The 12443-nt window shown below is 33.1% G+C and overlaps 1 pseudogene; it reads right to left on the reverse strand.

The window, feature by feature from the left end:
- Positions 1-753: 753 nt before the first annotated feature.
- LOC101969356 (RNA polymerase II subunit A C-terminal domain phosphatase SSU72 pseudogene) lies at positions 754-1350 on the reverse strand (annotated as a pseudogene).
- Between the last annotated feature and the right edge of the window lie 11093 nt (positions 1351-12443).

Below are 12443 nucleotides of genomic sequence, written 5' to 3' on the forward strand. Positions count from 1 at the left end.
GCACACACTTAGTGAGTTATAAGGAAAAGAGGACTATTTTCACATAGTGTTCTACAGGTCCAAGGGTCTATATCTGGGATGACATATTTGATGGCAGATTCCAAAGTTGTTCAAGGCATCACAAGGCATAAAACAGAGAGCATATTTGTCTCTTCTGCTCTCTCTACCACGTTTTTTTTTATTGGCATCTATTTATTTATTGGCCAGGTTCCTTCTTAACATAACTCATTGCTTTAGTTAAGTACTTATTTAATACTTTAATGCAGGAAGTTAAGAAGGGCAAAAAGGGAAAGAGAGGCATAAATACACACATATGTTAAGGGGATGTATCATACCCTTCTTTCTTTTTGGGTTAAAGGAAAACCCCTTTATAATCTATATCTTCTTCATAAATAAAAAGGAAACAGAAAAAAACAAATGGTTTTTAATCTGGTACTTATGTTCATTTTCTTTTTCCATATATAACCTTGTCAAGATATCACAGTCCACTGGCCAAGTATCTAAAAGACAAAAAAAGAAAGGAAAAAAATATTAACAAAAGAGCAGCTCAGGAGGCTAGGGCAGGAATGATCCTGAGGTCAAAGCCAGCCTCAGCAAAAGCAAGGCACTAAGCAACTCAGTAAGAGCCTGTCTCCAAATGAAATACAAATAGGGCTGGGGTTCAGCAGTCAAGTGCCCCCAAGTTCAATCCCCAATATCCCCTCAAAGAAAAAAAAGGTCAAGAAGGTGGCTTTGGATGTGAGGCGGCCATCTTCAGTAAAAGCAGACAGTGTGCAGGAAAGCCTTGCCAGTCTTCTTCTCAAAAGCTTGCAGCATGCCATCGATGTCATTCTCCATGTCACTCAAGTGCAGGATACACATGCAGATCTCACAGATAATGAGCCCTCCCCGGGTGGCCTCTCTATGGTTGTCCACGATGTCCACGTTGATCACGTGCACTGGCTGGCAGGTTACCTGTTCTCTGGAATTAAGAACTTCCACCACCTGGTCGTAGACTAGCTCTTTACATGTGAAGATCAAATCAAACTCATCTTCACAGTCCTGGAACCTTTCTGGCCGGAGCTTGATTCTCCTATTTCTGTCTAACATACGTAAAATGCCATTCTGTGCATAGAAGTTTCCATCCTTCCTAAGAAGACCCTGGAACATCTCATCATATGTGGTTCTGAAATCATAAACATTTTGCTTGCCAGGTGCTGATCCTGGAAGCCTCACGTGAGCTCCTGTTCCAAAGGACCAGACATTGAATCCTCGTTTGCTGAGGAGGCGGTGCGCCTCCATGCTCCGGTTCAGGTTATTGGAGCACACAACAGCCACCTGCAGACTTGACCAACGCAGATCCATCGCCATCCTGTACTTCCACCCACATGCTTCAGCCAAAGCAAAATGGAAAGCAGCTAATCCCAGTTAGGGATGCAAAACACCTTTATCCGCAACTCAGATCCTGGGAATGCCAAGCAGCCGGCTGGTCCAGTTTCAGAGGTCTTATCTGTAGAAGGCTGGCTCTATTCATCGGGGCTTCAGATTAGGAGGAATATCATTGTGGAAGAGCCCTTTCTACAACTTTTAAAGTAACCAGGATTCAATCATAGGGGCTTTGCGCTAATAATCTTATCCTAATCACTTCCCAAAGAACCTACCTCTAAACATAGTCAAGATAATTTTTCATCCTCTTAATTCCTCACTATAGGTATTACATTTCAGCATGTGAACACTTCGGAAACATATTCAAAGTGTATGCAAACCATAGATAATAATTACTCTAGAACTAATGTCTTAGTTTGCTTGAGCAGCCATAATAAAATAGCATAGACTGAGTGGTTTATACAAAAGAGATTATCTTTCTCTCCATTCTCATCTGGAAGTTCAAGATAAGATTATCAACATGGTTAAGTAATTGTAGGTACTGTTTTCATGACTTGAAGGCAGCCAACTTCTCACTATGACTCAGATGGCCTTTCTTTGGAATAAGCCTGTGAAGAGAGGTCTTCCTATTCTTTTAAGGCCAACAATTCTGTCAGATTAGAATCTCACCCTTAAAATGTCAAATAATTCTAATTACTTCTTAAAGCTCTGTCTCCAACTTCAATCACTTTGGGTGTTAGGGCAGCAATATGTGAATTTTGAGTGTAGTATAATTCAATCATTAGGAGCTTACAATAGTTTTCCTTAAAGCATTCAGATTCATGCAAGCTTAATTTCAATTTGCTTCAATACATTTCTATTTTCATCTCACTCCTTTAGAATTTTATTGTCCTATATATTGTATTTTGTTAAAAACCAACAATACAGTTTTATAGTTATCTGTTATATAATTATTGTTTCATACAGTTGTCATTTGAAACAGTTACTAGAAGAAAAATGAATACATTTATATTCTTTTATATTTACATATTTTCTGTTACTAGTGCTCTTCATTTCTTTATGTCATCCACATTATTCCTGATTAGAAATCAAATGGTGAAGCTAGGCACAGTAGTTCACACTCATAATGCCTTCATCTTGTGAGGCTGAGGTAGGAGGATTGCGTTTTCAAAGCCAACCTCTGCAAGAGCAAAGCACTAAACAACTCAGTGAAACTCTGTACCTAATAAAATACAAGAAAGGAATGAGCTGTGGCTTAGTGGTTGAGTGCCCCTGAGTTCAATCCCTGGCACCCCCAGCCAAAAAAGGAATCAGATGTTGATCTTAGTTTCTTTGTATGTAATGTGTTATATATTTCTTTCAGCTTTCAAGGTTCTGTCTTTACCTTTATCTTCCACTGTTTGTCTATGGGTCTAGACATGGGTCTTTTTATTTTTAATCTATGAATATTTTGATCAACTTCTTTGGTAGCCAGATTAATATTTTCCTTCAATTTTGGATTTTTTTGGCCATTATTTCTTCAAATTTTCTTTTTACCTTTTTCTGTCACTGTCCTAATTATACAAATCTCATTATGTATATAAGAGTGTAGTTGACATTTTCTGCACATCTATGAGACATCTATTAATGTCTCTTTTGTCATTCTTCAGATTGGATAATTTTTATTGATTTTATCTTTACCCTGATTGATTCTTTCCTCTGTTAGTTAAAACCTACTTTTGAGTTCCTCTAAATAATTTTTTATAACAGATATTATAATTTTCAACTATAAAATTTTCATTTTGTATTTTTCAACAAAACAAATGCTGTCACTATATTTATATTCTCTATTAAGTGAATAATTATCAAAGCACATTTCTTTAATTCTTTATTTTTTATTTGTTCTAGTTAGTTATACTGACAGTAATGCATTTTGACAAATCATGCATAAATGGAGTATAACATCTCATTCTTCTGGTTGTACAAGATGCAGAATCACACTGGTGGTATAATCATATATACACATAGGGTAATAATGTCCGATTCATTCTACTATCCTTCCTACCCCCATACCACCTCCTTCCCTTCACTACCCTCAGTCTAAAGCAAAGTATCTCTATTTTACCCTAGCTACACCACCTTATTGTGAATTAGCATCCACAAGTCAGAGAAAACATTCAGCCTTTTGTTTTGAGGATTGACTTATTTCACTTAGCATGATATTCTCAAGCTCCATCCATTTACAAGCAATTACTATAATTCCATTCTTCTTTAAGTCTGAGTAATATTCAATTGTGAATATATACCAAATTTTCTTTATCTATTCATATGTGGAAGGGCACCTAGATTGGTTCCATAGTTTAGCTTTTGTGAATTGAGCTGCTATAAACATTGATGTAGCTCTGTAACTGTAGTATGCTGATTTTCTATACTGCTTTCCATAATGGTTGCAACAATTTGCAGTTCCACCAGCAACATATAAGGGTATATTTTTCCCCACATCCTCACCAACATTTATTATTTCTTTTTTTTTATATTTATGCTTTAGTTTCAGGAGAACAAAATATCTTTATTTTATTTTTATGTGGTGCTGAGGTTTGAACCCAGTGTCTCATGCATGCTAGGTGAGCACTCTACCCCTGAGCCACAACCCCAGTCCGTGCTAATATTCTTGATAATTGGCATTCTGACTAGAGTGAGATGAAATTTAAGAATAGATTAATTTGCATTTGTCTAATTGCTAGAGATGTTGAACACTTTTTCATATATTTTTGATCAACTGTATTTCTTCTTCTGTGAAGTGTCCATTCAGTTCTGTAGCTCATTTATTGATTTGGTTCTGTTTTTTGTTTTTGTTCTTGTTTTTATTTATTTATTTATTTATTTATTGGTGTTAAGTTTTTTGAGTTCTTTATATATCCCGGAGATTAATGCTCTATCTATCTGAGGTGCATGTGGTAAAGATTTTTCTCCCATTCTGTAGGCTCTCTCTTCATGTTTTTTTTTATTAATTGCTCATGACAATACAATGATCTTGACATACATTTGAATCAAATGCACATTGTTGTTTTGTTTGGAAAGAAGAAGCTTTTTAGTTGGATTCCATCCCATTATTGAATCTTAATTTTAATTCTTGCATTTTAGGAGTCTTTTTAAGGAAGTCAGTTCCTAAGATTAGATGGTGGAGATTTGGGCCTACTTTTTCTTCTATGAAGGGTCTCTGCTTTAGTGTCTAAGTCCTTCATCTATTTTGAATTGATTTTTGTGCATTGTGAGAGATAGGGGATCAATTTCATTTTGCTACATGTTGATTTCCAGTTTTCCCAGCACCATTTTTTGAAGAGACTATCTTTTCTCTAGTGTATTTTTTGGTGCCTTTGTCTAGTATGAAATAACAGTATTCATGTGGGTTTGTCTCTGTGTCTTCTATACTGTACCATTGTCTACGTGTCTGTTTTGGTGACAAAACCATGCTGTTTTTGTTATTATAGATCTTTAGTATAACTTAAAGTCTGGTATCGTGATGACTCCAGCTTACTTTTCTGCGTCTCTTATTTTTCCAAATGAATTTCATGATTGCTTTGTCTATTTCTATGAAAAATGTCATTAGGATATTATTAGGAATTGCATTAAATCTATATAAACTTTTTGGTAGTATGGCCATTTTGACAATGTTAATTCTGCCTATCCAAAAGCATGGGAGATCTGTCCATCTTCTAAGGTTTTCTTCAATCTGGTTCTTTAGTGTTTGGTAGTTCTCATTGTAGAGATCTTTAAACTCTTTTGTTAGATTGATTACCAGATGTTTTTTGAGGCTATTGTGAATGGGTGGTTTTCTTAATTTTTTTTTTCAGTGGATTCATCACTGATATATAAGAATGGATTTGATTTTGTGGTGTTAATTTTATATCCTGCTACTTTGTTGAATTCATTTATTAATTCTAAAAGTTTTCTGGTAGAATTTTTTGGATCTTTTAAATATAGAATTATGGCACTAACAAACAGTTTGAGTTCTTCTTTTCTTATTTGTATCCCTTTAATTTCTTTCTTCTAATTGCTCTGGCTAGAGTTTCAAGGATGATATTGAATAAAAGTTGTGAAAGAGCACATGCTTGTCTTGTTCCAGTTCTTATAGGGAATGCTTTCAATTTTTCTCCATTTTGAATGATGTTGGCCTTGGGTTTAGCATAGACAGCTTTTACAATATTGAGGCATATTCCTAATATGCCTAGTTTTTCTAGTGTTTTGAACATCAAAGAATGCTATATTTTGTCAAATGCATTTTATGCATCTATTGAGATCATCACATGATTCTTATCTTTAAGTCTATTGATGTGATGAATTATTTTTATTGATTTTCATACGTTGAAACAATCCTTCATTCCCTGGGATGAACCCTACTCAATCATGATGCACTATTTAAAATTTATTTTTGTATGCAATATGCCAGAATTTTATTGAGAATTTTTTCATCTATCATCAGGGATATTGGTCTGAAGTTTTCTGTCCTTGATTTTTCTTTGTCTGGTTTGAGTATCAAAGTGATACCCAAACTTCCAAACTCATTGAATGAGTTTGGAAGGGTTTCCTCCTTTTCTGTCTTATGGAATGATTTGAGTAGCACTGGTGTTAATTCTTCTTTGAACGTCTTGTGGAACTCAGCTATGAATCTGTCTGGTCCTGGGTTTTTCTTCATTGGTAGGCTTTTGATGTTGTCTTCTATTTCATTGCTTAAAATTGGTCTGTTTAAATTGTGTATGTCCATGTAATTCAGTTTGTGTAGGTCATATGTCTCTAGAAATTTGTTGATGTCGTCAAGATTTTCTATTTTATTAGAGTATAAATTTCCAAAATAGTTTCTAAATTATCTTCTGTATAATTTAGAAACTATTTCTGTATTTCAGTAGTGTTTATCATGATATTTCCTTTTTCATCATGAATTTTGGTAATTTGAGTTTTCTCCATCTTTCTTTTCATTAGTGTGTCTTAGGGTTTATCAATTTTATTTATTTTCTCAATTAACCAACCTTTTTTCAATTTTTTGATTTCTTTTTTTTTGTTTCAATTTCCTTTATTTCAATTCAGATTTTAATTATTACCTGTCTTCTGCTTCTTTTGGTGTTAATTTGTTCTACTTTTTCTAAGGCTATGAGATGTAATGTTAGGTCATTTATTTGTTGACTTTCTATTCTTGTAATGAATGAGATCACTGCAATGAACTTTCCTCTTAGGTTTGCCTTCATAGTTTTCCAGAGATTTTAATATGTTTTATTGGTGTTCTCATTTACCTATAAGTATTTTTTATTTCATCCCTGATTTCTTCTGCTATTCATTCATCATTCAATAACATATTATTTAGTTTTCAGGTGTCAGCTTCTTTTTAAAAAAATTTTATCATTGATTTCTAATTTCATCCCATTATGATATGATAGAATGCTGGGTATTCTCTCTATTTTTTGCTAAGAGTTGCTTTGTAGCCTAAGATATTGTCTATTTTAGAAAAAGAACTGTGTGCTGCTGAGAAAAAAAGCATATTCACTTAGTAATGGATGAAATATTCTATATATGTCTATTAAGTTTAAATTATTGATTGTATTATTTAATTCTATAGTTTCTTTGTTTAGTTTTTGTTTGGAAGTTCTACTCAATAGTGAGAGAAGTGTGCTAAAATCACCCAGTATTATTGTGCTGTGATGTATTTGGTTCTTGAAATTGAGAAAGGATTGTTTGATTTATGTAGATGCTCCACAGTTTGGGGCATAAATAAAATTTTTATGTCTTGCTAATGTATAATTCCCTAAGCAGTATGAAATTTTTTTCTTTGTTCTTTCTGGTTAACTTTGTCTTGAAGTACAGTTTATCTGATATGGTGATGGAAAACCTTTCTTGTTTGCACAATCTCTATGAATAATATTTTTCCCCATCTTTTCACTTTCAGTCTGTGGATGTCTTTGCCTATGAGGTGAGTCTCTTGGAGAGAGAATATTGTTTGGTCTTCCTTTTTAATCCAATCTGCTGGTCTATGTCCTTTGATTGATGACTTTAGACTATTAACATTCAAGGTTGTTTATGAGATGTGATTTGTATTTCCCAGTCATTTTTGTTTATTTGTGGTTTTTAATTTGATTTAGTTTCTCCTTTAATTAATGATTCCTTTAGTGTAGTTCCTCCCTATGCTTGTTTTCACTTTTTTAAAATTTCATCCTCCTGGAACATTTTGTCAAGAATATTGTATAGTGCAGGGTTTCTAGTTGTTAATTCTTTTAACTTTTGTTTATCATTTAAACTTTATATTTTATCATTAAATCTGAAGCTTAATTTTGCTGGATATAAAATTCTCAGTTGGCATCCATTTCCTTTTTGTGCTTGATATATATTATTCCAGGACCTTTTAGCTTTGAGGGTCTTCTGAGAAATATCTGTTATGTTCCTTAGCCCATTCATTGATTGGATTATTTATTTATTTATTTATTTTGGTGTTGAGTTTTTTGAGTTCTTTTTATATCCTGGAAATTAGTGCTCTATCTGATGTGGATGTAGTAAAGATGTTCTCCCACTTTGTGGGCTCTCTTTTCACGTTATTGATTGTTCCTTTGCTAAGAAGAGGCTTTTTAGTTTGAATCCATCCTATTTATTAATTCTTTATTTTATTTCTTGTACATTAGGGCATCTGGTTAAGGAAGTCAGAACTTAACCCAATGTAGTGTATATTTGGGTTTACTTTTTCTTCTATTAGACACAGAGTGTTTCTGGTCTAATTCCTAGGTCCTTAACCCACTTAAAGTTGAGTTTTGTGCATGGTGATAGTGGTTTGTTTTCATTTGTCTGCATATGGATTTCCAGATTTTCCAGCACCATTTGTTGAAGAGGCTATCTTTTCAAATTTATTTATTTACTAGAGTTTGTAATTTTCATAGCTAAATAAGATTTGTACATTTATGAGGCATCATATATATGTGTATATATTGCATAATGTTCAAATCAGAGTAAACATAAAAATTTAGTATTTATGAATATAAATTTTTCTATATGAAATATTTTACTATTATTATTTGTTTGGTTGATTTATTTGTTTGGAGTTTTACTTAGAATAATTATGTAGAATCTCTCCCCCATGTTGTGTGTGGTGATTGGTGTCTCTGCTCTAATTTCTAAAGATTTTTCATTGCTTTTATTTTTAAGACTAATTTCAGAGGAGTCATCTATGAGTAAGTACAATTTAGAGATATATCAGTGATTGATCAAAGTTTGGTTGCAAACCCTCAAAGTAAATAAGGTCTCTGCTTTTTGATAATATTCTGTGTGGATTGAGATTCACACTAAAATTTGTAAGTACAAGTTTGAACTGATTATTAGTTTTTGAGTGCATAATTTTTACTGTTCAGCTAGTGATGAGTATCTTACCTGATTGATTGTAAGCAGTATCACTACTTAATTTGACAATGCCTTTGAGAGTGTTTTTTAAATTGATTTTATTTTTTAAATACACAACAGCAGAATGCATTACAATTCTTATTACACATATAGAGCACAATTTTTCATAGCTTTATATATAAAGTATGTACATGCCAATTCATGTCTTCATACATGTACGTTGTTTTTTCCATTATGATTTTTATTACACATATATACCACAATAATTTTATTTTTCATATCTCTGTTTGTATATAAAGTATGTTGACACCCAATTCGTGTCTTCATACATGTGCTTTCGATAATGATGTCCATCACTTTCCACATTCTAAACAAAGACAGCTAGCTTTCTGTACTAAGACTGCCAAGTTCTCATGCCCTGCCTTGCATAGGTAGCATTAAAATGATAGTTATGCAGGACTTAGGAATAGGAGCAGCTGTCCCAGGACAATATGTCATATTCTTCTTGTCCCTGTTGAGATTTATTAGGTTTTCTTAAATGATTTTTCTTTGTTTATTGTATGTTCTTTGAAACTTTCCAGAGTCTGGATATACCAGTTTCTGATAGATTTGACCAATTTTGTCAATGTTTTTTGTTGAGCACTCTGTTTTGTCATTCCAAAAGTCAAATACCATTATTACTTCTTGCTCTTTTTGAAGAGTAAAGTTGATGAGATATTATTAAAAGAATATTTCAAATTAGTGGATATGATTCAATAGAATCCTCTGTCATAATAATTAAGACACTAGTATAACAACTGATTTATGTATTTTTCATTTCAGCATCCAAACCTCTAAAGTCTTACTGCTTCACAAATTTCAGATATGTATAATGTTATAAACAAGGGAAACTTTTTTTTTTATCAACAGGAATATATGCAGGCCTTTATCTGCCCTACTTTCCAGGGTTTCTAAGGTTTTTGTTTGTTTATTTGTTTTCATTTTTTTTTATTTGATGTAGGCTTAGGGAAATAACTGATGCCTAAGAATATGTAAATATAGTGTTAGGTCTAAAAAGCACAAGTCATTTTATGAAAGTTTATGAAGTTTTTCCACTTTAATTCATAAAAAATGCTAACTAAATACTAATACTAATGTAAAAATAAAGGTATCCTAGTATATTTACAGACTAACAAGCCAGTTCTGTTAATAAGCTTGTACAAGAGAATCTTAGTAAGAACTAATTAGAGAGGGATTCCAAGACAGCAGAGTGAAAGCACTCAGTGACCATTAGCTCCTCTAGGGGATAGAAACAAAAAGGAATTGGAGAGCAGAGACTCTTTGAAGTGCATGAATATGGAAAGGTGCTTAATGTTAATTTCAAACAGAATCAGAGAAAAAAATAAAACCTGAAGGCATTGTTGAGGGAAGCAGAGATTATAAGAAAATGTCACAGCACTGAAAAGCTTGCCATGCAAGAGTAGTGGTGAAAGGAATAAACAACAAAACAACAATAACAAAGGTAGAGATCCAAGAATAAACAACTAACTCAGATATCAACATCATGCAAAGGTGTTAGTATAAACAGAGAGTAGTCTTGGAATCAGCATAGCATATTGGCACTGGAATAGTACTGTCTATATCCTAATGTATAATTCTAGGTGATGTTTTATGGATTCACTCTATGGAGGTTGTGTGTATTGCTAGGGAAACATCTTCAGAAAATCATGGTACATTATTGGGACACTATCTTTAGAAAGTCATGGTACAACTTTCCAACAGTGCACCCCAAATTGCATAGGCACACAAAGATGAAAGACCCCCCAGACTTACTGTCATCACTGATACCTACCACTACTGCTAATAGGTGCAGCTGCTGCCTGCTGCCACCAGCAGAGTGAAGGATAGAGTGCCTTAGGGTGGAGTGCCACTGGTCCTTGATACTCCAGGGCTGATTCTACTCAGGCACAAGAGAAAAAAAATACTGCCTGTTTATGCCAGAGAACATATTGGTGTATGTTCAGACCAATCACAATGGCAATCATCAAGAATATAAATAACAATAAATGCTGGTAAGGATGTGAAAAAAGGGAAACTATTCTACACTCTTGATTGGAATATAGTTACTAAGGAAATCAATATGGAGGATCCTTAAAAACATAAAATAGAAGTATCCTGTGGTCCAGCTATACTACTATTTTGTATGTACCCCAAAGAATTAATATTGGCATGCCTTTTGGGGATACATGCATACCCACTACAATTCATAAAACCATGGTATGTATGTGATAAGCCTAGGTATCCACTGACAGAAGAATGGATAGATACACAATGGAGTTTTCTTAAGTCATAAAGCAAAATGAAATTATGGCATTTTCAGGGAAATGGATGAAACTGGAGAAAACCTGTTAAAAAAGAGACTCAAAAAACCGAAGGGGCATTATGAATGTAAAAGGGAGACTATTAATGCACAGGAAGAAGGTCAGAGGGAGGAGGGTTAAGATATAGGGGATTAATTTGTTCAAAAAATGTTATAAGCGTTAATGAGTATGCCATAATGAAACCCAACATTCTCAAAAATCAATGTGCACCAAGAGAGAGAGAGAGAGAGAGAGAGAGAGAGAGAGAGAGAGAGAGAGAGAGAGAACAAAAACCAAACAAACGAAAACCTAATTAGGTTTTAATCCTAGAAAACTTTCTACACTGAGATAGGAATTCTGTGAGGAAAGCTTATAAATAAATTTAGAAGCAGACTTTCAAAAAGCAAACTTATTTGGACTTTTTAGATACTGATACAGTATATTTTCACATCAAAATAGCCTAGTTTTATATAGCTGGAATTTTTTAATACATGAGAATACATTCTTATTATTTATTTCCTATTGGGCAATGAATAATCTGTTTAGAATTATTAGAATGTCTTTAGTGGGGGAAATGGCTTGCAGAAGAAAATTTTTAAAAAACAAATAGTTACAAAATGCTATTTTTTTTGAAGAGTAGGTAAAAAATAGTAAACACTCAATGGTTACTGAATGGATGAATGAAAGAATTGATAAGATTAGAGGTCATATAGAAAAAAATCTCATTTAGGTCAGCATGCTATTGTAAATTCAACGTTGACTTCATAAGTGCAACTTAAACTAGTGTTAGTTCATCCTCATAGAAATTAGTATATGACACATGTAAAAACATTTGGTTGGTGTTTTTTCTTTCCAATTCCATACATTTTTTGGGGGAGGGGTACACATACACAAAACCTCAGTTTATGTTGTCAGCCAAAATCTATAAAACCAAATTCGAAAAATGAGTATTTTGTTCAGACTAATTAATGGCAATTCATTTCTGTTTCCCTTAATTCCCATTTTTATAACATATAATGTGGCCATAATTTTCACTTACAGGTACAATTTTTTCTAATTGTAGCTAAATGAATCATTGAATTTTTGAATTATAGAGAAATTAACTATATGCATCTATTTAAGAATGATAACATAAAATTATATTCCTTACACTACTGATAATCATAAAGCAATCTCTTGTTTGGATAATGAGAAAATATGATTTCTGTTTTCATTCCAAATGAGGGCCTTTTAATTGTATATAGCACTCAAATATCAGTCAATTATGATTATAGGTAATTCAGGAGATTTGTGAGTTTTATGATTCAAAATCATCAAGTTACAATATAGGATCTCTCCCCCACCTTCATTTCTCTCTTCAGGTAGTATAACATGGATACAAATACT

This window comes from Ictidomys tridecemlineatus, chromosome X (genome assembly GCF_052094955.1).
Source record: "Ictidomys tridecemlineatus isolate mIctTri1 chromosome X, mIctTri1.hap1, whole genome shotgun sequence".
NCBI lineage: Eukaryota > Metazoa > Chordata > Mammalia > Rodentia > Sciuridae > Ictidomys > Ictidomys tridecemlineatus.